We start from the raw sequence: 26039 nt of genomic DNA, 5'->3' as shown, positions 1-26039 counted from the left end.
TCTTTGTATTTCGCTGTCACATCTCTCTGGTCCCCTTCAATTTGAAAACTTCCTCAGTCTTTCTTATCTTTCCTGCCCTCAACATTTCTAAAGCAAAAATGCTGATTACTTTACAGAATGTCCCTCAGTTTGAATCTGATGTTCCTTTGTGATTAGATGTGGCCCATGCATTTTTTTATACCATAAAGTTGATGATATGCTCTCCTAGGTTTACTTTGTTCAGGAGGCATACAATGTTGACTTGTCCTCTTACTGAGGCTGGTCAATTCTAACATTTGGTTAAGGTGATATTTGCCATGATATCCCCCAGTAAAGTTAGTAAGTATTTTGTACTTACTGAAAAGTAATCAGTAAGCATTTTATAGGGAAATAGTTTGAAACTATGCAAAAATCATGCTCCTCATCAAACTTTCACTCACTAGTTACAGTAACCACTGACGATTTTGCCTAAACCAATGTTACCATGCAGGCTGTCAGAGGTTTTTTCCTAATTCCAACACTTATTTAGGTTTATTAGCTGGTATTCTACTGGAGGGTAGGGCCTTCTATTCAACCCTACTTATTTACTCATTTATTTATATCAGTATACACTCATGGATTTCAATTTATTCAATCAGTTCAATCTATCAGTATTTATTTTGATGGTTAAATTGTTACTGACTTGATGAACAGAGCTCCTTCAGGTTGGCTTGTGTGTACTTTTGACATGGTTTTATCATTCTTTCAACACTCCATTGCTTTCCAGCACAAGCCATTTCCCTAAAGAGTCCTTATTCCTTTTAGTGGAGAACGACATTCAGAAACCAAGATCTGGGCACAACTGTCACTGCTACTAGACTCACTGCTTCTAGGTGCTTTCAGGGGTCAGAGCTAGAAAATAATTGTCAGTATAAACACAAACACACATATGTACATACATAAATATAGCCCATAGCTGGTTCAGTGACTAAAGAACTGTATTTGTAAATCTAGTCTCAAGAATACCCAAAGAAAAAAGTTTTGATGCACATATATAACAGCTTTGACATGACCTCACAAAAAAGTCTAATGGAGAAGTAACAGGTGTTGGAAGAGGGCAAGCAAGATGACCCCCCTCTACTGATACACTAGTCTGAGAAAACATCATGCAAAAATTATCACACACACAGCACATAATAGCAGGTACTTTTTGAAAAGCTTTTTAATAGAATAGCCACTGCAATGTGGAAATGAATAAATTCTAAAACATTGCTAAGATTTCTTATCTGATTATAGTCTTCAAAAAGAAAGGGTCAAAAGACACAAAAAGCCACATATTGTATAATTCCCTTTATATGAAACATACAGACTGGACAAACCCATAGAGACAAAAAGGAGATTAATTTGCCAAGGGCTGGCGGGAGGGAGAAATGAGGAGTGACTGCTAATGCATATGGGATTTCTTTTTGGGGTAATAAAAATGTTCCGAATTAGACAGTGGTGATAGCTGCAAACTTTCTAAGTATACTAAAAACCACTGAATTGTACACTTTAAACAGGTGAATTTATGGTATGTGGATTATATCTCAATAAAAAAAGAAGGGCCAATAATGCAAGACTTCCTAACAGCACACCAAATGTTAACTTTTGAGAATTGTTGTGTTGTCAAACTTTCTGAGGCTTTTCTGTACACCAAACACAGAAAGTAGTGTGTGATTGATAATATCACTTAAGTAGAAAGGTGCTTCATCAGAAAAGGTCAACCTGTCAAGAATATAATTGGAATTTTCAATTTTTCATTTCATTAGTTGACAGAAGTCTAACTTAGCACAGTAATCATTCTGTAGCATTTGAACATGAAGGCATGCTTTCGAGTTTCACTGTTAGAATTCTGAAGCCTGTGGGTTTCGGAATATTTTATTCAGCAGATGTGCAGTGCATGCTCTAGGGGCTCTGTGCCAAGGCCTTCTTAGTGTCACCCACAGTCTCTGCCCTGCTAGCATCTTCCAGATCTAGGCTTGTCATAATTTAAGCCCAGGGTCCTTAACTTTTTCATTCAGTTGTAAATTAAATGTCTATGGGGAGCCTCCTCCTTATAACAGGAAGTAAATTTTCTTTTTACTGTCACCATGAACTTGATTTCAGCCAAAAGGGCACCATTAACTTTTCCTTCAATGTTTCCTTTTTCAATGCTTGCCATCTTGAATCGAAAGGATTGAAACAAAAAAAATTAAAACTTTGTTATTCAAAATTCACAAAAATATCTGAGCATAGAACAAATTTAAATGGTTAAATTTTCAAAAGATTTTTTTTCTACGTCTGTAGCATTTATACTTCTGATGTCATTAAAGCTTAAAACCGTACTTTTAAGGCTCCGGCAACACTCTCAACTTACATAAAATCTCAAATTTAGTTACAGTCATTTAGGAAGGAATAGTAGTTGGAAAATTCAGAAGCCCATAACCTACACAACAACTTGTACCCCCCTAAAGTTAGAGATGATTTTCTTTTCCATAAAAGAACTTGGAAAGCAAACAAATACAATAATTGTTTTGATAGGAAATCAAGTACAAGCAAGCAAGGGCATGATGAACTAACTGATCATTTTTTAAATCTAAAAGTTTAATGAAAGGCATCCTATGATTCTAAAGAACTGAGTTAATAGTCATGATTCAGAAGAATCCATTAAACATTTTTTTTTTGTGGAGAAGTAACTAAAGATTAGAAAGCTTCTAGTGGGACACAGAATGTTGAAGGTGGCAAGACATTAGATTCAGTGATTCTGAAAGTAATATGGCTATGAATCTTACTTTTACCTCTAGAAAAGCAAAAGGAAAAATAAAATATGTTTTAAAAAGTAGGATACTAGGAAATACACATTTTAAAAAATAGCCTGATCAAGGAACAAAAGAAAGTTTAGGAAGTCTTTCAAGTTTTATATAACACACCTATTAGGTAGTTACAAACTGGTTATAATTTCATTTCTAAGCGTTATCAATGGATAAGAACTATCCAAAGAGAAATAATAAATATTGGTTTTAAGAACTGTTTCTAAGCCCAGTGTTAGGTATGTATTTTCAGCCAAGACATATAGAATTGGTTGAAGCCACCATGACCATTAAATATCTATTAAAGCAAAAGGAAATAACAGACTTCGTCAAGGTCCTCCTTAAGAGCAGGAAAAACAATCAAGAGTATAGTGTATTTATATAAATACAGACCAAAAAGACAGAGTACTTCTGTCTAGAATGACAAAAGCAAAATGGGATAGCATTTATCCTAAGGCCTGAAGTCCATGAACAGGCTGAGTATGGAATGATTATCAAATCCCAGAATATTAGAATTAAAAACTGCAACCCTCAAAACTTCTAGAAGATTGTTTCAAGATCCCACCAAAAAAGCTAGTACTGTATTTTCTTAATAAACAGAAACCTATGAACTTGTCATTAAAATATATAAGTGAAAATACAATTAGGTTCAATAAGTATTTGAATAAACGTATGGATGACCATTGGTCAGAACCCAATAAAACATAGGCTAGAAGACATAAACCTTGAAAATACATAGTATATTTCAAAAACCTCAGAAAATTTTTTAAATATTCAAACCTCACAGGATATGAATTATAGTAAAATATCTAGAAGCCAATAAGAAAATTAAAGTGTTGGTGGTTTAGCACGCTTTCTACATTCAATTCATTTCTGGATCATTCACTGTATCTACAAGTTAATGCCTTGCTCATTTTAAATTTCAAAGACATAATAGATTAACAACTCTACGACTCAGCAATCTCTAAAAGTAAACAGAAAATCAATGTCTCTAACCAGGATTCCCACATTAGTTAAGCACCTATTTTTAAAAAGCACTAAATTCTACTATAGGTTATACAACTCAACAGAAAACCTGCAAAACTAGACATGTTGAATAAAAACTACAAACACAATTTAAAAATTAGCAAAAGAGGGTGATAAACCAAAAACCTGAATTATTTTTTACACCTCTCTCTTTCACCACTCACAGGGATATATATCAACCATCACCTAGTCCTATCTAGTCTATATCCTAAATATTTCCCTCCATCTCCACTGCCACCAGCACCTGACAGCTCTACAACTTTTTACAGCCTCCTCAAATAGTCTATATTCAGTATCTTTTCTATCCTGCAGACAGATCCCTTAAGATGTAAAATAAATGCTGCCCCTCTTCATATTTTAGCAAAATATGATCTCACTGACTTGAGGCAAACATTACAAATGTGAACTTACAAAAACATCTGTGTAAATAAAATATCACTTTTGTTTTCTACATTGCAATAAATGAAAAATTTTGCTTGGAATAAAGGTTCTTCGCTATTTAACAAAATAGAAAGTTGGAAAACGTAACTATACCGTGTATTGCCCAACAGAAATGGCAGAGGATGAAAATGTGGAGCATTTTTATGAACCTGACACACAGAAGATATTTAAAAACGTTAATGTTCTTCCCTACCAAACAGTAACCTGATTTTTCTCTCTTCCCCAACAGGTCTTGTTTTTCAGTCAGATACATTGAAAGAGGAGCCCTGAGAGTAAAAGAAGGGCTAATGGACAAAATTAAGACAAAGGATGGAGAATCTAGGATAGGCATTAACTGCATCAGGGATTGGCAGGGAAACACATCTCAGTAGATGATCATTAACAGGTTTATAAAGGAGAAAGTGAAGTGTATCTATTACGTATGAGGAAAACAGAATTCCAAGGACACCAGAAATGGAAATTGATGGTTTCTCGTATTTCATATTTTTAACAAATACTTTATCTTTGATTTAATTTTATTCATATACCATACTTTAGAGGCTTAATTGATTTCATTTTCCAAGAAGCACTAAAATCGGGCATCCTGGGTTCAAATCACGGCTCTGCTACTTACTAGCTATAAAAACTTAGGAAACTTACTTAACACCACCATACCTCACTTTCCTCATGGTAAAATGAATAATTGCAACTACCTTATTGTTGTTATGAATAAAGTTGTTATAATGAATAAATGGGTAGTACATGTAAAGAGTGTAACACATAGCACTCAATAATTTTTAGCTATGATAATTACTATTTACCAGAGTTTTTGCATTATTTCAGTACTTTTACAGGCTGCGGGTGTTTTCTACTCAACCATTTAAAAATTATCTCATGTTTGAATATCTAATGAGTTAAGTAAATTTGTAACTCTTCTTTGAAATTTGGATTCAGCTGCATGCCAGCATATTGAAAACTGCTGACCTCGTATTTTAGCAGTACTTCTTTGCATTATTTTTAATGGTTGCTCTACGGATAACAACACACGTCCTTAGTTTTCCACGGTCTACCTGGAGTTAATATTGTACCACATCACACAAAATGCAGGAAATTTATAAATGCTGTTTCTTAACATGATGCTTAAATCATTGTGTATTACATTTACACATGCTATAAAGATCACAATACCATATTAGAGTTTTTAGTCTTAAACAGTCATAGGTGTTTTAAAGAAATTGGGAAAAATAAATGTATCTACTGATATATTTCCCATTTCTGGTGCTCTTCATTCCTCTGGAAGATCCAAGTTTCCATCTGGTATCATTTCCCTTCAGCCTGAAGAACTTCCTTTACCATTTCTTGTAGTGCAGGTCTGCTGGCAACAAAATCTCATTTTCATTTAAACAGTGTTATTCTCCCTTTCCATGTGTTAACTCTTCTTCAATTTTTGCCTACTGTGGTCATTCTCCAGTGCCTTCAGAGAGCTGTGGGGGTTTTGTATTTTGTCCAGAATTTATAATGGTTTTCTGCAGAAGGATTAGTTCAATACGAGCTACTCCACTATTACTAGAAACAGCTCATATTTTAAGATGCCAGAGAAGTTTAAACATTCGAAAGGCATTCTTGGACATGTGACCATAAGGTAAAAGACCAATTACAATACTTCAAAATGATATATTCATAGTTATTGCTATTATTCCATAAATTGATTCATGTGGTCTATTAGGTTATAATTCAGCAACCTAAATTATATCAGCATTGTTTCTATTTTTTCCACTTAAAATGTATACACTTGGCTTTGTCCTATGTAAACATAAAATAAATACACTTTGTTTTTTCCTATGTAAACTTGATAACTTGGTTGTTTCTTCTAGTGAGAGCTTCATTTTGTTTTTTTGTTTGTTTACTTAATAAACAAAGGAAACAAATGCCAGTTAATATCAGTAGTAAAGAAGCTTTTGCAAGAAAATCAAGTAGATTCCAAAATCAATGGAAGCCTAGAGAAACAGGTTCCAGAGAAAACCAAAGGAGACAAGGTATGATGAAAATCCTAAGCCATATATTCAGGTCCCATGGCCCTTGGAACCCACAGAATACTGATCCCCTCTCTCCACCCCTATACTGCCAAACTCTCAACCACTCTTGAGTCATCGAATCTAGCTAACATCCATCACTCCCTTAAGAGTTGGTGTGCTGGGAAGGACTATTTGATTGGCTCACAGTCTAACTCCCAGGGGTAGAGAGGTAGAGCCTTTCTCACCATATTTGGTATTCCCCCAGAATGAGAAACATATGCAACTGTAAGTTAGTTCTACTATATTATTATGAATTATAAAATAGAAAGTATAAATGATTGGCAAGGGAGAAAACATCAGAGAAAAATCATACAGTATGAGGATTTCATAAAAGTAATATGTCATGCTTGCTTCTTTTATGGTTCAATGCTTCTAATTATTTTAGGGTTAAACTTATATCCATCTTATAATCGGATACACAGCTCTCATTTATAAAATAAGTAAAGCAAGGAGGAATTAATTCCATTAGAAGAGGGCTCTTGCTTTTCAAAAGTACTCATTGCTAGATTCCTTCAAGTAACTAATAAGATTAGATTTATAAAAACCTTTTCTTCTACTTTCTGAACCAGAACACAAGTTTTAACCATTCAACTTTTGCATTTGCACTCAGAACATCATTTTATTGATGTACAGTTTCATGTATTTTGGGGTGCCTTCCCTCAAAGAATTTACACAGCTAAGCTAAAATAACTGGGTGGACATGAAACAATTTCTCCCTTTTGACTACTAAAATCAAGTTAACATGAAGTATAAGAGATGGAACCAGTACCGAATAGCAGGGGAAAATTGTAAAAGACTGAAACTTAATGGGTGCCTTAGCTAGTTCAGCCATTTTGTCATTGACTAGGCTTTTTTATAACACTGTACAGAGAGCAGTTAACTTTAGGAAACTGACATAGATAATAGAAATGATTCCTGTCCATAGAAATGAAATTGATTCTGCTTATTGTCCAGTGGATACTGATCAGTTTTACCTGTTCTGTACTCTCTTGTAAATTCATTTCAGCATTCTTTATTTGACTATAAATATGCGGTGTTTCAAACTGGGACCAATATCATAATATCGTTAAATAATGAACTAAAAGAATCTTTGACACATGTTCATCTTCTATTCTCATAAAAGTCATGATCATCTCTTTCAAAATGTATCCTTTAACAATAGTCTGCTTAGTAGAGAGCTAAAATGAAAAGATAAACATACACAACTGCTACCAATAATTCTATAACACAACTTTAAAAAATACAGCAAAGGAGGGCTGTTTAGAAGGTAACTGCTGTAACTAAAAAGACTTAAGATCACTGATACAGCTATTTCTGTATATTACATAATGTAGTCTAGAAATGTATTGTTCTCTACTAGACAGTATGTCTCTACGTACATATATACACACACCATATATGTACATAAATACACTATAACATGCAGTATATATATAGATGTACACTATACATATATGGCACACAGCACATAGTATATTTAAAGATGTATATATTATATGCTATAGAGAGTACAAAAAATGAGACTGTCCTAATAGTAAATGAATGATCACCTCCATCACTTAGAATAAGAAACCAGAAAATAACTATGAATTCTAGACTCCCTTATTTTTTTGTTTAATACAAGGCAGTTATTTCTTTTTCTTACTTGAAAACAAGATTCATAGATAAGTGGTCTAGGGCTGGGATGATAGTTTCACAAAATTGCTAGAGATCTTCCAGGCAATTTTTTTTTAATTGAAGTATACAGTTCATTTACAATGTTGTGTTAGTTTCTGGTGTATAGTAAAGTGATTCAGTTATACATACATTTTCTTTTTTAGATTCTTTTCCATTATAGTGTATTATAAGATGTTAAATATAGTTCTCTGCTATAAGTAGGACCTTGCTGTTTATCTATTTTATATAAAATAGTGTGTATCTGCTAAGTTCAAACTCCTAATTTATTCCTCCTGAACATTTCCCCTTTGGTAACCCTAAGTTTGTTCTCTATCTCTATAAATCTACTTCTGTTTTGTAAATAAGTTTATGTGTATCATTTTTTTAAGATTCTACATACAAGTGGTATCATATATTTATCTTTCTCCATCTTACTTCACTTAGTATGATAATCTCTAGGTCCATTCATATTGCTGCAAATGGCATTTTATGGCTGAGTAATATTCCATCACACACACACACACACACACACACACACACACACACACACACACAGCTTCTTTATCCATTCATCTGTCAATGGACATTTAGGTTGCTTCCATGTCTTGGCTACTGTAAATAGTGCTGTTATGAACACTGGGGTACATGTATCTTTTTGAATTAGCTTTCCCCAGATATATGATAGGAGTGGGATTCCTGGATCATACGGTAAGTCATTTTTAGTTTTTCAAGGAACCTCCATATTGTTCTCCACAGTGGCTGCATCAATTTACATTCCCACCAACACTATAGGAGGGTTCCCTTTTCTCCAGCATTTATTATTTGCAGACCTTTTGATGATGGTCATTCTGACTGATGTAAGGTGATTCCTCATTATAGTTTTGCTTTGCATTCTCTAATAATTAGTGATGTTGAGCATCTTTTCATGTGCCTCTTGGCCTTCTGTGTGTCTTTAGAGAAATGCTAGACTCATGTACTTTAACTCTTCACCTAGTTGTTTATTACAATGAGGAGCACAATTCATAATTTGGCATCAAGAGTTTTTTTTTTAAACAGGCATACAACTAATTTTATCTTTTCAATTAGACATAGGTTAAATATTCACTAGTTAATAGCTCTCTCATAATCTCCTTATAATAATAAAATCAGATTTTTCACAACCAGATAAGATCATGTTCTTTTTTTTAAAACCTTCACTATATGACAGTTTCACAACTCAGTTTCAACATTCTTAAAGTAATTCCAAATAATAGCAACTAAAATGCTTTTTAAAAAATCCCTTGGCAATGAATTCTATTTAGTTTGCAACTTAATTCATTTAAGATGTATATTTCACTTTTATATTTAATCCTACCTAGAGAGTAATTTCCAAAGTAGTATTTCCTGAAGCCAAAACCCAGACTTCATGTCTCTAGAATAATCTTGCCTTGTAGTAGTTTTAACTTCAGTAAGTCTATATGCCCTTCCCAAAGTGGCTGGCCTGGGCTTGTTGTAAATAGTTGGTTTAGTCAGACAGCTTTTTAAATGTCAACACACTTAATTCACACAATGTACAAGGAAAGTATTGTACTTTAAAATAAAGATGCATTTCTTCTTGTGAAATAAATTTGATCGTTTGAGAGAGACTGCTTAAAGGAAATAAGGTAGTTTTATGTTTTCCAGAAAAGAACTAAGAGGGTATTTTATCTCATAGTTTTCCCTCCCCTTATCCCATTTCAAGCATGACCTAGAGAGCAAATGTTTTATGTATGACAGAAAAAGAAACATATCATTAGAGGATGCAAATCTGAAAAATCTAACAGTTATGTAAGATTGTGAGAGTCCCCTAAACTGTTCTTTTTAATATCTGAAAATAATCAAATAATTTTATGTTAAACACAAATTTTCCAAACTCCCTAGAATATTCCCGCTACAATTCTAAACAAATATGCTTGATATGAAAAAGAGCATTTTATCCAAATATCAAATACTATGCTGAATATTTGAACAGCCAACACAAACAGTCCTAATCCCAATCACAGACTATGTTGTGAAATGTTAATGTATTTAAATTTTTTAATTATACATAGAATCAACTGAAATACTGCACTTTAAACAATTAGCTATTAATATTTCAGTCATGTTAAATGACAAGAACACAGGAGAAAGTGAGACTCAACGCACAAAATTTTCAAAGCAAATTATACATTGTGGGAGTCTAGTTTTGGCTTCTGGAAAATGTTAACTGCAGTCTAGTCTACACAGATATTCATAGAAGTGCTGAATAGCTCTTTTAAGGAAAACACTAAATGATGATGCTGTAAGAACAGAAAAGTAATAGAAAATATACTGAGTTATATTTATACCTCTTAATCAGGCCAAATTAATAAGGTAGACTTAATTAAGTCGTGGTTTCACAATATTTTCAGTGAACAACACAAGGTATTAAATTTCAGCATTATCATGATTTAAAATAAATTTAAATAAATATCACAATATTAATATTCTGAAAAGAACTCAGAAAATAAATCACTTTGCTTACACTGCCTACAGAGTAGGCCTCTATTTTGGCAGAATAAAGAACCAGGATGCAGATACATATTGCCAACTACATCCACAGGAGCACTCAAGGAAACTGCCCTTTCCACCAACCGTACTTCAAGGGGAACTAGCCACAGGATATTCCACGGAAAAGAGCAACGTGTGTTTTGAAAATCATGACTCCTCTCCAATTGTTCCCTATATATACACCTGAGCCGGCTGGGAATGGGCATCCGACAGTCTGGAGACTGGTCAACAAACTAGTGGGGGTTGGGGGGAGTTGGTAGGGGGAGCTGGTAGGGGAAGCTCTGCCCAATGATTATGCCCTCCACGTCAATGCTAACCGTGTGTGTGTGTGTGTGTGTGTGTGTGTGTGTCTGTCTGTCTGTCTGTCTCAAGAACCATGGATACAACAGACAGGAACAGAAAGAAAAGCTGAAAGATTTAAAAAGAAGTCAGGTTATTGGAGGATCTGTGAACTTCTAAAGTTAGATGGATGGATAGATAACCAAGAATCCATAACTTTCTGAGATTCTAAAATGGCCTAACACTTGTATTCTCCATGAGGCTCATATAAATGTCCTATACGTTCCTGCTCAGAGGAAGGAGAAAGGGATTGGAATCTCACAGTTTGGCTTTTCCTGGGTTCCCCTAAGATCTTGCCAAGTGGCTAAGATTTGTATTTTTATTGTTACATGCATCCTTAACAGTATAACTTCCAACTGCAAAACAACTGAGGTGGTCTCTATTTCTAAAAAACTAAGAGTACTAAATAAAAGAACTTGTTTTTATTTTAGCTGATTTCCTCTTATTAAATCATGACAAATTAGAAAAAAGTCATCACCATTTATTTGAAGAAAAATAAACTCTTAATGTAGTCATGTAAACCACTGAAAAAAGTAAGAATCCATACACTATATATGATTAGACAATTACATAGAATGATGTTGTGATATGATAAGAAATAAATATTTAGTCTTCATTCCTGGTTCTTAGCACAAAAGCTTCTAAAACCCTTGGTGATTCCTGAGTGTTAAGAGTGCCTCTGGTATACTAATAACTCTTGGCTGAGGTCCTCCTAGATAGCTTCAGGATGGATGCTGGTTGCCAGAAAGACCAAGGCATGTTGGAGGGTTGGAACTTTCAGCTCTACCCTAGGATTTCCAGGGAGGAGAGGGACTGGAGACTGGGTTAAACAACAATGGCCAATGGTTAAATCAATCATGTTCACATAATAAAACCTCCAGATAAATTCCTGAACTGCAGGATTCGGAGATCTTTCAGATTTTTCAACACACCAAGGTGGTAGAAGAGTGACATGTCCAGGGAAGGCATGAAAGTTCTGTAACCCTTCCCCCATATCTTGCCCTATGCATCTCTTCCATTTGGTTGTTCCAGAGATATATCCTTTAAAATAAATCAATAATAACACGTAAACTGTTTTTTCTGAGTTCTTTGAGCTATTCTAGCAAATTACTGAACCTGAGGAGGGGTTGCAGAAACCTCTGATTTATACCCAGTTGGTCAGAAGTATAGAAGGCCTGGACTTTCAATGGCTCTGAAGTGGGGGCAGTCTTGTGGAATTTGCTAAGTATAGGTAGTATTAGAATTGAACTGAGCTGTAGGACACCCAGCTAATATCTGCAGAGAAATGGGTAATTGGTGTAGAAAACCCACACATCTGGTGTCAGAAGTACTGGTAGCAAGAAACAGATGAGAGAGAGAGAGAAATAGATAGATGGACATAGGTAGGTAGATAAGGGAAAACTTAAACTTACAGTAAAATGCTATCTAATAGATGCTGAAGAAATAACAGACTTTGAAAAGTATTTTATGGTCACAGTAATCACTAACAGGCAAAAATGAGTCAGCGTTAAAACTATGGGTTAAAGTTTGATGAGAAACGGGATATTAACATAATCTCAGTATGTCCCCCACTTATTAATTACAAAGGTAAAACACAGTAATTTTATGGTGGAGAAATCTGGTGAACAATACTATAATCAAATGATTACAATTAAAATCACCAAAAATACGACAAACTGATGGAAATGCCCTGAGAAGTCCACAAAATCATTTATGTAGTCTTCCCTACAGATATGTATAACCAAATTTAATTAAGAGAAACTTCAAACAAACCCAAAATGAGGAACATTCTACAAAGTTACTAGACTATACTCTTCAAAATAGTTAATGTCATGAAAGACAAAAAGGGCAAATGAATTCTCCCAGATTAAAGGAGATTCAAGAGACATGATGTCTAAAATTTAATGAATGGTCTTGTTTTGGAGGAAAAATGTTATATTCTTGAAACAACTGCCAGAATGTGAACAGGAGAATATAATAGAGGGCAGTTGTGAAATAGTAAGAAATACATATACGAGTCTCTGCCCTAGTTCCTGACACAGGGCTCTAAAACACTTGTAAATATGTGTGCTAGGATAATCTTTTGTTCTCACATTTAGTGTTTGACCCCAGTTCCCAGCACAAAGCTCCTAAAACTCTTATAATTCTCCTAAGTGATAAGGGCACAAGGAGCATCTTCTGTTCAAATATTTGGTCTCTGATGCCAGTTCCTGATACAGGGTTCCAAAATCCCTTGGAATTTTCTGGGTGAGAGCAGTGTCTCTTGCTCTAATGAGGCAACTCTGGCTAGGCTTCTGGATGGCTCCTGGATTGGTGTTGGTCACCAGAGAGACTACGCTATGATTAGAAGCCTGAAATTTTCATCACCACTCCCTACTCTCTAAAGAAGGGACAGAAGCTGCAAATGGAGTTAATAACTGATCATACCTACATGATGAAGCCTCCATAAAAATCCCAATATTATGGGATTTGGAGAGCTTTCAATTTGCGCAGGTGAAGACATCCAGGTACCAGGAAGGTGATGCTCCCCAACTCCACAGAAATAAGCTCCTGCATTCAGGACCCTCCCAGACCTTGCCCTGTGCATCTCTTTTTCTGGCTGTCCACCTGTGCCTTTTATTATATCCTTTACTATATAATAAAACTGGTACACATAAGTAGGTGTTTCCCTGAGTTCTGTGAGCTGTTTTAGAAAATAACTGAATCCAAGGGAGAGGAGATCATGGGAACCTACAATTTGTAGCCAAATTAAACAGGACTTGGTATAGGTAACTTGGGGACCTACCATTTGCAATTCTTTTGCCAAAAAGAAAGTAGAAACTAAAAACCACACTGGTAGGCATATGAAGCTCTGTTAGGAGAGTAATGGTGCAAGATGGGGGAAATGCTTAAAAGCAAGTCCTGAAAGAATCAAACTATTTCAAGTAACTTAATTCTACCACAGAATAAAGTTCAAAAATATTTATATAAAAATAAGAATACACAACACTCATAAGGTAATATTCACAACATCTAGCATTCATTAAAAAATTACCTGGCAGCTTCAAAGGTGAATTCTACCAAACATTTAAAGAAGAACTAATATCAATCCTTCTCAAACTGTTTCCAAAAACTGAAGATAAGGAACACTTCTTTAACTCATGCTATAAGGCTAGCATGACCCTGACAACCAAAGCCAGGCAAAGACACTACAAGACAACTACAGACCAAAAGCTACTACGAACATTGATGCAAAAACCCTCAAAAAATACTAGCAAACATAATTCAGCAGCACATCGCAAGGATAACACCATGACCAAGTAGGACTTATTCCTGGAATGCAAAGATTGTTTGACTAATATAATGCACATCAACAAAATGAAGAAAAACAGCTCATGATCATCTCAATTGATGCAGAAAAAGCATCTGACAAATTTCAACACCCTTTCATAATTAAAAAAACACTTGACGAAGTAGAATAGAAGGAAACTATCTCAACATAATAAAAGCCATATATGAAAAACCCACATTAAACATCATACTAAATGGAGCAAGACAAAAAAGCTTCTCCTCTAAGGTGGGGGACAAAGCAAGCATGCCCACTTTTACCACGTCTATTCAACATAGTATTGTAAGTTCTAGCCAGAGCAATTAGGTATAAAAAAGAAATAAAAGGTATCCAAATTGGAAAGGATGAAGTAAAACAACTGGTTTGCAAGTATGATCTTATATGTACAAAACCCTAAAGACATCACCAAAAAAAGCTGTCAGAACTAATAAATGAATTCAGTGAAGTAGTAGGATACGAAGTCAACAGACAAAAATTAGTTGTGCTTCTATACTCCAATAATGAACAATCTGAAAAGGAAATCACAAAATCAGTCCCATTTACAATAGTATCAAAAAAGAATAAAATACTTAGGATTAACTTAACCAAGGAGGTGAAAGATGTTCAATGAAAAAACAAAGCTGAAAGAAATTAAAGACAAATAAATGAAAACACAGCTCATGATCATGGATTGGAAGATTTAATATAGTTAAAACATCAATTTCATCCAAAGAAATCTACAGATTTAAGACAATCCCTATCAAAATCCCAATGATATATTTTGCAGAAATAGACAAACTCATCCAAAAATTCATATGGAGTCCCTAGGGACCCCAACTAGCCAAAACAACTGAAAAAAGAACAAAACTGAAGGGTTCATAGTTCTTAATTTCAAAACTTACTAGAAAGCTACAGTAATTTAAAGAATGCAGAACTGGCATAAAAACAGGTATACAGACTAACGGAATAGGATAGAAATCCCAGAAATAAACCTTCACATATATGGTCAAATGATTTTTGACAAGTGTGCCAGGACCATTCAGTGGGGAAAAGGGCAGTCTTTTCAACAAACAGTGCTGGAAAAACAAGATATCCACATGCAAAAGAATGAAGGTGGACCCTTACTTAAAACCATATATAGGTGGGGAAGGTATAGCTTAGTGGTAGAGTGCATGCCTGGGTTCATTTCCCAGTACTTCCATTAAAATACATAAATAAATAAACAAACCTAATTACCTCCTCCCCCCAAAAACAACAACAAAATTTTAAACACATATGTATAATATATATATATAAACTCAAAATGGATCAAGAACCTAAATCTAAGACCTAAAACAATAAAAACTCTTAGAAGAAAACATAGGACAAAAGTGTCACAACATTGGATTTGGCAATGATTTGACACCAAAGGCATAGGTAACAAAAGAAAAGATAGACAAATTAGACTTCATGAAAATTTTAAAATCTTATGCATCAAAGGACACTAAGTGAAGCAATACATTACCTAAAAATCATGGATTAGTAGAAGATCCATTCCATGTGCAGGATAGGCCCATGGATTTTAATGTAACAGAATAGGAAATATTCAATGATATTGTTTCAGGTTACATTTTGCAAATAACCTTTGAGAAACTACCACTTGAGTAGTTTTAATATAGTATCAAAGATTAAATCCAGAATCACCTGAAACAGTTATTTAAAATACTACTCATTAAACAAAAAGCACACTACCCACAAATCCAGAGTAAAAAGGCAACTCACACAACTGGAGAAAACATTTGCAAATCATATTATCTGATAAGGGATTAATATCAGAATATATAGAGAACTTCTAAAATTCAACAACAAAAAAACAAACCACCAGATTCAAAAATGGGCCAAGGACTTTGGGAGATATTTCTCTAAAGATGTATGAATGGACAATAAGTGCATGAAAAGATGTTCAAATGACTAATCATTAAAGAAATGTTAATCAAAACTACCAATACCAAATGGTAGCCAAATCAGAATGGCTACTATATATAAAAAAAAACAAAACCCACACACAAAATGGTAAGTATTGGCCAGGATGTTGAAAAATCAGAACCCTGTGCAACGATAGTGGGAATATAAAATGGTGCAGCTGCTATAGGCAGTATAGCAGTTTCTCTGAAAATTAAAAATGGAATTACCATATGATCCAGGAATTCCACTTCTGAGTACATAGCTAAAAGAATTAAAAGCAGGTTCTCAAAGAGATATTCGTACATCCATGTTCATAGCAGCATTATTTGCAATAGCTAAAACGTGGAAATAACCCAAGTGTCCATCAACTGATTAATGGCTAAGCAAAATGTGAGATATGGTATATACATACAATGGAATATAATTCTGCCTTAAAAAGTCAGTTAATTCTGCAATGTGTTACAACATGGATGAAACCTGAAGACATTGTGCTGAGTGAAATAAACCAGTCACAAAAATACAAATACTGTAGATTCCACTTATATGAGGTACTTAGAGTAGTCAAAATCAAAGACAGAAATTGTGATGTTGGTTGCCAGGGGCTGGGTTGGGGCAGAGGGTGGCAGGAAGAATGCTAAGTTACTGTTTAGTAGGTACAGAATTTCAGTTTTACAAGATGAAAAGTGTTACAGGGATGAATGATGGTGATGACTGCACAACAGTATGAAGATATTTAATACCACTGAACTATCACTTAAAAATGGTTAAGATGGTAAATTTTATGTTATGTGTATTTTACCACAGTAAAAAAATTTGTAATAATTTGATCTCTGGTTTATTTCGTATCTTAATCTTAGCTTTTAAATGATCCTGTTTTTAATGACACTATTATCTAACATGCTGTTTATTAATTACACGGATGTTACGTAAAGCATATATTTCTAAATGTGCAGATACCTAAACCAACAGCAAGGGCACATCTCCAAATATTACTCCATTAGTTCCCATGAAAGGGAATCAGATTATTACAAAACTGTTACATAAAAAGCCTTAAGCTGTATTTCATAAAGAAAACATTTAAATGAATGATTTTTTAAATAGATGTATACAATTTGTATATGCTACTGATAAAGTTAACATGAGGTTAAATAATTTCATACTAATAATTTAATGTAAAAGCATAAAATCTTATAAACTCCAAAATACCTAGACTATCAAGAGTCAACATTCAATTTGAGGGATTTGAAACTTAATGCTTCTTTAATAGCTCTGTTGGATGTTGTTAGAATGGTATTTCAAGTATCTCCTGTAATTTGCATCAAACATTATCCTAAAAAATGCTAAGCTGGGAAAAATAAGTTAAGAACATCTCCAAAACCAGTGTAACAGCTTAATGTTCTATGTTTGTTGCCTTCACAAAATGAATGTTTACAACGAATTCAGAACCACTTGGAGATTCAAACTCACAATGAAATTGCAATGACATATTGTGCTACTTTACGCTAGTTATTACCCGAGATGATTCTCCAAGAAAGTAGAGAGGACAGACAACCTTATTATTAGTATAACTGGAAACGTGCCGATACTCTCACCTGACCAAAAATCCTCTCTTACAATGTACTGTATTACCCACAAAGTGTAACTTATAAACTAATCAGTGCTAATGCATTCTTTAATCTGATTTACAAGGGGAACTAACTTAAAAGAAAACAAGGCCTGTGAACTACCAGACAGGTGACTCTGATTGTGTGCATTTGGATTGGGAGAGGATGGGGGCACACACGTTTATAGCCTTCCTGGAGTATGGGAATGTCCTATCCTGATAAAGGACTCCAATGAGAACTCTGGTTATGAAAGCTCTTCTTCCGAAAATTCACTGTAAATAAAGCACAGAAAACGTGAGACTTTTAGTAGCAACAACAAGGGAAAACCTTTCTCGTCTAGTAGGTAGTAGAAGAATTCATTTAGTAAGATCATGAGAGAAATTTTTAACAAGTGTTCAAGGTGAAAGGTATGATTCTGAGAAGCTAGGTTTTGAGAACAATGCACACATACTCTATATGAGAAAGAAAAGGAGATCTGCTTTGCTTCTTAGAAAGAGAGGCAGGAATCAGGGAGGGCAAGGAGCATGCTGAATGCTATCCTATGAGAGCCATCCAGGCACCCTAGGTCCAATGCTTAGCTGGAATTTAAAGCAAGCCACATTTTTTCTTTTAAAGCAAATTACATAATGAAATATTTATTCCAATTACAGCCACTCTTAATCTTAGAAAATGTTATCTTCTACTTTCTTTTAACAAAATGTAAAATTGTCTGCTAACTGCCAGACCAACCCACTTTTAGCAAAACTCTCTCTTCGTTAAATACATAGAAAAAGTCTGATTGTGAAGTGTAAGCAGTCTGCTGAAGGAATATCTTTCATCATACTCCTTATTTCATAAATCACTTATCATTTTAGTTCCACTTTATATCACTTTATTATAAACTAAACAATGAGAAATAGCATTATCATGATTTCATAAGTTATTTTAAACACTGATTATTTTATTATCACTGCATCATTTTAATCTTAACTTTGTTTTAACAATCTTGTTATGGAAACGACAGGCCAGCTAAGAAACAAGCACCACTCGGAGGGCTGGAGTATTCAGATTTATTATGCCGGCGGGCTCAGAGGGGCTTTTGCTCCGAAGCTCTGAGCACCTCGAAGCCGTGTGCACGGGGTTTTATAGGGTTAATTACAAGTATGGGGCTATTAGCCAATAAGGCTCGAACAGCAAAACCAAGGAATCAGTACACTGGAACTTATCTGTTAGGAACAGATCACGTTACTGACACTTGTTGAGCTTGGATTTACAAGTTAGCTTGTTAGCCCAGCCCGGCTTTTCCTTCTCAATTTCCTTCAAATGCATTCCATAATTTATTTTACAGTGGTTTTTATAATATTCCTCAAAATTGAGTGTTAATGCATTAATTTAATTTAAAAAATGAAGTCACAGTTTTTCTGGAAAGTCAGTAAATCTTCTTTGAGTGATTGGTTTCACAATTAGGTTATGGCAATATTTTATCCAAAACTGAAAATTCAATGAGCAAATAAGTCACCTTAAGGTTTTGACAAAAAAAAATATTTAAAGCACATGATAAGATGAGAGCATTTAATTTAAAATAGTTTTGGAGGGTAAAGGGCGGGGAAGGGATAAATTGGGAATTCGAAATTTGCACCTCTTGGGGAGTGATGGAAAAATTACTTGTCTTGACTGGGGTGGTGGTTTCACTGGTGTCTACATCTATCAAAATTCAAATTGTACATCTGAAATATGTGTAGTTTACTGTACAGGAATCATAACACAATATAGGTGTTAAAAACAAAAAAAACACAAACAAAATACTGTTTTGGGACAGGGATACTGAAATATTTCAATTTTTCCTAACACTTTCAGAGCATACTGAATTAATTAAGGTAACTGTAAGTGAAAGAGGGACTACATAATTTTAGTAAAGCTTTGAAAGACTAAAGGGTGGTAAATCCTTTTACAAGTCAGGTGGTTTTCACTTGTATGCTTCCAGCCAAATTGCAAAATAGCCTGAATGAGTCACTGGTTAACACATAATTGAAAACAACTTCTCTTAACAGACTACCATGTGATTTCGTTTTGCAAACAATATGGAAGGAGTTAAAGAACTCTTGTCTTATTTATGTGAATATGGTTTCTAAGCACTTACATCTGTAATTCTGGAAAACAGGAATAAATTTGAAAATAAATCCAATCTCATTCTGACCATGAATAATATTCATCCACAGATATATAAACTAATCAGGGGAGAAAACAGTTCCATTTATTAAGAGATACATTTCCATTAAATTTTTACTTTTAATTTTTAGTATCTAAATTTGTAACATTTGCTTTAATAAAGGGTATACTACTAAGAATTGTAATGATTTAAAGTGTACTACACTTAGAGCCATAAGTGACATTTAATCCTAAATAGAGTGAATATTATCCTGATTTTACAGTTTAAGAAACTCCGTTTCAAAGGTTGTGACTTGTCCAAGGTCTTTTTGTCATGTTTAGAAAATTAAAACCTTCTTACTCATATTTTAAAAAAACAACATATTCCTACATACGTTTTTAAATTAACATCTAAAATCATATTTACACAGTTGTAAAGACTGTCATTTCCAATGTATTACAAATATTGAATTTTTAAACAAACTTTCACATTGCTCTTCAAAAAATTACCTGAAGTTCCCGCATGCTCATTTCCAGTCAATCCCCACCCCAACTCCCACCTCTGCAGGGAACCACTGTTAGTGATTTTTTTTCCCCACCACAGATCAGTTTTGCAGATGATTTTTAATTTCAAAATTTAAAACAAAGAGTGATCAGGCTGTTGCATCAAAAAAGATTTCATGATTAAGTAAATAAATCAAACTGCTTAACAATTGTAGAAATTAGGTGGTAGCTACTACAGGTGTGTCAGTTACCAATTTATTATCGCTCAACATCAAATCCACCTTTCTTTGCCCTGCTTTATGACAATAGAGCTAGGCCCTCTAAACATTTCTCTTTTGCCAGCTTTAGAGAAGGCAATAGAGGGAACCTATAAGGTGATTGCAGTGGACATAGACTTCCTTCCAGATTCAGGTTCTCCATTATTATTATTATTATTATTAATTAGCATGAATGTCCAAGAGTACTGACAAGACAGGTTCCAGCTGCGGCCTCAGGCCATGCAGCCATGGTAGGCGTGCCCTTTCTGTAAAGGCCTGTATCCAAGCTTTGGGAAGAAGGGCCCTCTCAGTCTTTCTCCCTTGTCCTAGTAATAGTAGCTGCTCTTTCACACTTGCTGCTTTGGGGACCCTTAGACTCAGAGCTCCTTTACCTCTTTTAATAGTTAACCACCTCTCCCTGTTCTAGTTAACAATTCATCAAAATACATTTTCCAATAACCAGTATAGTTGTGCCTCCTGACTGCACTCAGACTGAAGAGTTCACTGTACAGCTCTTCTGTATGTTTGAAAATGTTGGAGGAGGGAAGCAGGGAGATGTATTTTTAAAAATTGCCAAAATGTTAATAACTGTTGAAGCTGGATAATGGACTGAGAAAAATTATACTATCTCACCGTTTTCTTTGTTTGAAATTTCTGTAAAAGTTTTTAAAAGGGAAGAAAAGAAGTGCTTCATAAAGGTCAAAACATTTCGAGAGATTTTAACAGGCAAAATGGAGGATGAGATTCCAGGTGTGAAAAAGCATACATCAAATATGGCAGCAGAAAACTGAAGGACATGCTTGAGCAATAGCAGGTAGGCTGGCTAAAGCATAAGGTGTATAATGCAAATAAATGGTGAGTTTTTTTTTTCCCCTCCTCTTCACTTCAGTATGTTCGTTCTTCGTACTCAATTGCTGTCTTTTTTTCCCTATCCCTTTTTTCTCCTGTCCCTGCTCCATACTTCTACTTATTATCCGAGGTCTAGCTCTTAACACTCTTCCCCACCTCTTATAAATCATAAATTGACCCATTTCAGTCTTTTCATATGTCTTAACTTTTTTTAAATAGGCGTTTAATTATATGTCTTCGGGCACATTTATGAGAAAATGTAAATACGTTTGTGCAGATATAGTAGTATTTTTTACATGTAAAGCCATTAGCAGTGACCTAAAATAAGTTTTCATTATCTCTAGTTAGTAGGGGACAAGAGAAAACATTAATTGATTCACTATTATTATTATTTAATAACCCATGACATTCTTTTTATAATCGCAAAATATATCTATACACGCGGAAGTGAGTTCGTGTGTCAACACACTATCTCCAGGAAGGGGTTTATAATATTCTTTGGTAAGCTGGGTAGTGAGTTGAACAAATAATAAAATTATTATTATTAATTAATGGGTAATTATTACCTATTCTCTCCACCCACCAATACATTTAAAGCACCTTTAGGCTATTCTTCAGTGACATCTCGCTTCCTCCTTTCTTAGGAATGGCAAGAATCATAAAATTTGACTTAGAAAAAGCATCTTTCTTCAATCCAAACCGAAAATGTTATAAAGTATAAAACCAGCCAGACATTTAACAGGAAGAACTTTTCACAGAGATAAGGTCATAGAGAGCAAATATATCCAAGTAAAACATATATTATGACGATTTATAAAAAGCATACATATGCACCTGTTGCACACATTAAAATGTATTATACAGACACCCCACCTGGGCTCCTTTCTCTCCTAACGCCCCCTTATTGGTAGAGTCTAAACCTGCCATGCTAGCCTCAACAAGTGGCACATGCTCCTCTATCTGCTTAGAAGGTGGTAGGGATACAAGTATTCCAGAATACTGGACAGCAGAAGACAGATGTTGTTCGGTGTCACTCAGGCAATGACTCTACTTTTCCAACCCCTCCTGAGGATGTGGGCTTGCTGATGCTAAGTCTCATTCAAGATCTAGGATGATGCAGTGTGTGTAAACTTTGCACACCCAAACTGTCAATGTGAGTTTTTCCAAAATAAATCAGCAGTGGTTAACATTAAAAATTGGGTTTCTTTCTTGCCTTGGACAGGACAAACAACTAGGAATTCCATGGGGTACCCAGAGGCAAAAGAAAAGCCCCCACAAAGATATGCTGCAGCTGCTCCTGCTCTGGATGATGCCTTGCTTCCCCTACATTCTGGCAGCCGTGCTACAGAACTTTCTGTGATAACGAACATGTTTGCTCTTCTGTCACATGTAGCTACTAAGTAATTGAAACATAACTAGTGTGACTGAGAAATAGTATTTTTAATTAATTTTTTATTGAAATAGAGTTGATATACAATATTATATTAGTTTCAGGTGTACTACATAATGATTTGATATTTGCATACATTATGAAATGATCACCACAAGTCTAGTAACCATCTGTCCCCATACAAAGTTATTACTATATTATCATATTCCTAGTGTTGAATATTAAACCCCCGGGACTTATTTATTATATAACTGGAGGATTGTACCTCTTAATCCCTATACCTGTTTTGCCCACCCCAATACCTCCCCCTCCCTTCTAGCAACCAGCTGTTCTCTGTAAGTCTGTTTCATTTCATTTAGTCTGTTTTGTTTTTTAGATTCAACATATAAGTGAAAACATGTGGTATTTTTCTTTCTCTAGCTTATTTCACTTAGCATAATACTCTCTAGATCTATCCATATTGTGGCAAATGGCAAGATTTGTTTTAACAGCTGAGTAATATTCACTGTATATATACCACATCTTCTTATCCATTAGTCTATCAATGGATGCTTAGGTTTTGCTTTTCTATCTTGGCTATTGTAATATATACCCTGCAATGACCTTCGGAGGGTATATATTTTTTGAATTGGTGTTTTTGTTTTCTTCAGTAGATACTCAGAACTGAAATTGCTGGATCATATTTTAGTTCTATTTTTAATTTTTGAGGAATCTCCATATTGTTCCACAGTGGCTGCACCAATTTACAATCCTATCAACAGTGCTTAGCAATCATTTTTAGATAAGTCTCCTCATGCAAGGGAAACAAAAGCAAAAATAAACAAATGAGACCACATTAAACTAAAAGGCTTTCGCATAGCGAAGGAAACCAATAAAACAAAAGGCTGCCTCCTAAATGGGAGATATTTGCAAACAATATATCTAATAAGGGGTTAACATTCAAAATATACAAAGAACTCATATAACTCAACATTCAAAAAAAAAAAACTCAATTAAAAAGCAGGCAGAGGACCTGAAGAGAAATTTTTCCAAAGACATACAGATGGCCAAATGACACATGAAAAGATGCTCAACTTCACTAATCATCAAATAAATGCAAATTAAAACCATAATGAGATACCACCTCACACCTATTGGAATGGCTATTATCAAGAAAACAAGTGTTGGTGAGGATGTGGAGAAAAGGAAACTCTCGTGCGCTAATTTTATTTAATTGTAATTAATTTAACAGCCACACGTGAGTAGTGGCTACAGTCTTAGACAATTCTAAAGCCTTAGTTAAAAAAAAAAATCAGGAGCTTAAAGCATTTATGTTTGCAAGCTATCGTGCTGACAACCTAACACCCTACCTCAGCTGCTAAGCAGAAACATCCGTTTGTCCATATCCAGACAGCACCTCCTTTGTGAAGCCATGGCAGCTCAGAATTACTCTTACCTATTACTAACGAAGTCCCACCTTGTTGTCATTATGGATTTACCTACCTGTGTTCCCTGTTAACCTAGGGACTCTAAAAAGTGGCAATTGTGTATTTTTAACTTCTGAATCCCCAGAGCCTAACAGAGTGCCACATCCTAAAATCCTTGCCCTATGTTCTCCTGGCCAGTTTATTAAACCAGTCTTCATCTAACCCACTCTTCACTACTGTACCATTTGAAATCTCATAATCCCATCCACAATCAACATCTTACAACTGGGGAAATTACAGGTCATATTATCTGTACCAAAAGGTGTGGCGCTTTATTTTTACATACAATTGCTCAGTAGAAGACGCTGTAAAATAGTGGAAATGATGCATATCGGAAACTCAAGTGGAAATAATAAGTAGTTAGACACATGAGTCTGGAACTTAGGAGTAGACACAAATTTAGGAGGTTTTTTTTTTTTTTTTACCATAGAAGTGGCATTTCAAACCATGCAACTCATGAATTAGATCACTTAGGGATTAAATGCATATAGAAGAATACAGGCACTCCAATGTTACAAGGTCAGCGGCGAAAAAGAGCTTGCAAAGAACACTGAGAAGGGGCAACCAGTGACACAGAGGAAAACCAGGGAAGTTATGTTTTCTGAGAGCCAAGTAAACAGTTATTCAAGGAGACAGTCAGGTATGGTAAATGCTATTGACAGATCAGGTTGGAAAGTAAATTGTACTTCTTTTCGACAACAGTAAACCCCCCCAAAACTGAAGAGAGAAAAACTGAAAGATACCACTCGACATTCAACTACCGGTGATAAAGAAAAATCAGAAGTTACACCAACGTTATCTAATACAGATACTTCATTCATCTCACTACACACGTGCTATTCCAGAGCATATCTTCCTTTTAATATCCACAGGAAACAAAGTTTCAGTCAGCACAATTTTCTTGGCCATGTTAATTTTACGCGAAAACCTCGTTAAGTGTTACCAGCTGAGACTGCCTGAACCAACAGGTGTCTCCCATTCAGTTGCCACGCTTTCCTTAGAAATGCAAGTTTGGCACAATTTAAAGGTCAAGATGGTCTATAGGATGTCCAGTTTCCAAAAGAGAACGGACAAAAGTGTCAACATCCACGGAGGACCTAGAGAAAAAGTTTAACTGTGAACTCCAGTAAGGGAGGGGCTCACTTCTCACAAAGCAGGAGCTCAAAACTTCTCATTTAACTTGAAAAGAGCTGCCTCTTACAGCGCGGAGGTGGCGCGAACTTCAGGGCACTACGCCCTCCAGAAGATCGCTGTTGCCCTAATACTCTGTGCGCAGAAAGGGACCAGCGAGTTTGAGGGAACCCGCGCAGTAGATCAGCATCGGGGTCGATAAAGGCAACGCGAGACGGCGCACAACCGCATTCCCGACCCTAAAATTAAAAGACCCCTTGCTTGCGGGGGACTCACCTGCCTCCGGAGTGGGGAAGACGCGCGGCCCCCGGCCGCCTCAGAGTGGGCGTCCTCCCAAATCCCGCACCTTGTCACCGGACACTACAAGGGCGCGGGTCCCCGGGCTAGGGAAGAAGGATCCGGGAGTGCACGGAGCGCTCGCTCAGCCCCTTCGGTCTCCGAGGTGCTGCGCCACGGGTGCCTCAGGTACTCCTCAGCGTCCAAGTTGTGCTCAAGCTCGCCCGCCTCGTCGCTTAGCAACCTGCGAAGCCGCCGGGTCTTCCCGACACGTCAATTCCTCCCGCCCCCGGAGAGTGTGAATAGTTTTTAAAAAGATTCTGTTTCCGGGTCGA

General features: G+C 35.4%; 1 protein-coding gene across 3 annotated transcripts in view; it reads right to left on the bottom strand.

Annotated features, from left to right (window-relative positions):
* WDPCP (WD repeat containing planar cell polarity effector) overlaps positions 1–26036 on the bottom strand; it is a 288075-nt gene extending 262039 nt beyond the window's left edge. Inside the window, exon 1 of one of the 3 annotated variants that reach the window (XM_072937648.1) lies at positions 25705–26036. The gene's annotated coding sequence lies outside the window, so the exon portion shown is untranslated. The remainder of the gene's footprint in view (positions 1–25704) is intronic. The other 2 variants (XM_031675558.2, XM_015237041.3) reach the window with 2 other exon arrangements.
* Between the last annotated feature and the right edge of the window lie 3 nt (positions 26037–26039).

This window comes from Vicugna pacos, chromosome 15 (assembly GCF_048564905.1).
Source record: "Vicugna pacos chromosome 15, VicPac4, whole genome shotgun sequence".
NCBI lineage: Eukaryota > Metazoa > Chordata > Mammalia > Artiodactyla > Camelidae > Vicugna > Vicugna pacos.
This window is presented reverse-complemented; position numbering and strand designations above follow the sequence as displayed.